Source organism: Austrofundulus limnaeus, unplaced genomic scaffold, assembly GCF_001266775.1.
Source record: "Austrofundulus limnaeus strain Quisiro unplaced genomic scaffold, Austrofundulus_limnaeus-1.0 Scaffold119, whole genome shotgun sequence".
NCBI classification, from domain to species: Eukaryota; Metazoa; Chordata; class Actinopteri; order Cyprinodontiformes; family Rivulidae; genus Austrofundulus; species Austrofundulus limnaeus.
Genome location: NW_013952521.1, coordinates 718,549 through 720,921, shown reverse-complemented (window position 1 = coordinate 720,921; position 2,373 = coordinate 718,549). Strand labels below are relative to the sequence as shown.

Sequence of the window (2,373 nt, the reverse complement as noted above, 5' to 3'; positions counted from 1 at the left end):
AAAACAAAATTAAAAACACTCAATTCGTTTTCTTCTCATTTTATTTTGAAACAGGAAAAACCAAAGAACGAAACAAAAACGTTTTTGATTATCAGGTTTCTGTATTTCATGATGATGTGTTGGAAACTATAAAACCTGGAGGGTGATCGGTCCTCCAGGACTGGACACCTCTGGGATAAATAAAAAACATTGACTCCTCTGGGAACCTCTACAGGTGCTGTGAAGTTTGACCACCAAACTGACACAATAAGTAAATAGAAATAATATTTAAATAAATAAACCACATCATAGCCTGGTAGTAAACCCTCTGAGTCAAAAGCGGAGGGATCTAAAAAAAAAAAAAGGCAACATAAAAATGTTTGGCTTCAAGGACTTAAAGGAGTCAGTAACTGAACTGATAAAAACATAACATTGTAAAAATTTGTTCCTGAGGTTTTTTCTTTGTTTCTTCAGAGGTTAAGTGAAATGCCTGAGGTTTTTTCCATAACCTCTGTTTTTTTTAAGTCTTTGTAATTAAAACCTGGAGGCTGCAGTGGGTTTAAACCAGTTTTGGCCCCTCTTTTGTTTTAATGGTACTGGTCCGTGTCATCAAACCTGAATTCCTCCTCTTTTTCCTTCCTTTTGATTAAAAGAAAACACGAACCAGAGTTCCACCCTACTGGTCAAGAACTTCATGTTTGTCCAGCAAACAGCTCCCTGAAGTCATTTTTATAATAATGTTAAAAAAAACATGTGACACATCCTTCATTCAGACATTCTCTGGCAGATGAAAGAGTCCCAAACTACAGAGCCAAATAAAACTTAAATCGTCTCTAACAGCTGATTAAGTTGCGCCGAATGTTTGATAGAGGGCTTACAAGATTAACACCGTTAGATTCAAGATGGCCGCCACAGCAAAACCACTTTGACACCAAAAAACGGAGTCAGTTTTACAGATGTTTAGCTAAAACTGGATGTGGCAGTAGCTGAGCATTATCCCCAACACATAGCTGAAACTGTCAGTAAAAATCTCACAAACCAATGAAGTTAACACACAGTGATCATCAGATGGACACCTACGACTTAACTTTTTGAGGCAGCTGATTCAAGATGGCCGCCACAGCTAACAAGAATGGCTGTAAGTGAGTGGTGTTTACAGAGATAAACGTTGGTGTGGTAGTAGCTGAGAGTCATTCACAACACACGCTCCGAGCACAAACAGGATTAGATTGAGCAGAATGTTTTCAGGATTTGAATAAAATCACTCCAGAGGCACTTTTAAAGCTCATCACTTGTTCCCCTTTGTGTCGTTGCATTTGTCTGCATTAAACATGCGTCCATCCTACTAAATCTCTGACTTTATACCAAAATGTAACTTTTTATTTTTTAATTAAAGTTTACGAGGTTCAGGGCTGATCTCAACGTGCAGAACATCTTGTTTAAGACTGTTCCGGTCAGTCGTTTCTGACCAAAGCAAATATCAAAGTGCTGTGATAAAGAGCCCTGGTTTTATCAGCTTATCCTGGCAGTAATAGGGAGGCTTGGTTTCAGGATTAGTACAAAATGACAACTTAATCTTTTTAATGCATCAGTGCTTTTAAAAATAGAAAGGGAGCACAAGGTTTGATTCGGCTGAAATGCAAACAAATTGTGTGACATCTGGGCCCTCATGCATAAAGGAGCGCACAGCTTTCACACTAAAATTTGGCGTAGGTACAAATTTAGAGAAGTGCGCCGCACCACAAAAATCAGATGTATAAAACCGTGCGCATGCAGKTTCCTGTGCACCTTTCCTTTATACATCCCAATGAACGTGGAACTGAGACTCCTCCCCTGACACGCCTCCATTTAAATATGTAAAATAGATGTAAATGTGTTCAGAGTGTGAGATTCTCCTCAGATTGTCCTCTCTGTGGGATCAGAAATGATTTTTAGATGCCGGAAAAATAGAAATTAAACAGAGAATGAGTGAGAAAATTGTCTAAATAGTGGAGTGTTAAAATGTGTTTGCCACACGCAAAGGTGTGTGTGTGGGTGTTGGTGTGTACGCAYGTGTTCTGCTGTTTTCAGCGSCTCATGAGCCTGAGACATTTCCACCTTTACACGTCTTTAATAAATGACTGTAAACACAGAGAAACTTATGACTTTGGTAGAACTTAGAAAAATATTTATTAAATAGTTGATGTGAAGAGTCGTGGCGCCACAAGTTTCTGCCGCAGACCGGTGTAGAATTTATATTTTAGAATCATGAAGTCTGTCACTCAGCTGCATGGCTTGGCTCAGAACTACAGTAAAATACCTGATTGTAATTTTTTCGCTGTGATACAAATAAACAAAAAAAAAAAACACTGTCCTCAATTGTTCTTGTGGGGATATCAACCTGCACAACAGTTG

The 2,373-nt window shown here is 38.6% G+C and overlaps 1 protein-coding gene across 1 annotated transcript in view; it reads left to right on the top strand.

The window, feature by feature from the left end:
* Positions 1–2,373, top strand: part of slc16a5a (solute carrier family 16 member 5a) — a gene marked incomplete at its 5' end in the record, with an annotated part of 16,477 nt that overhangs the window by 3,256 nt on the left and 10,848 nt on the right.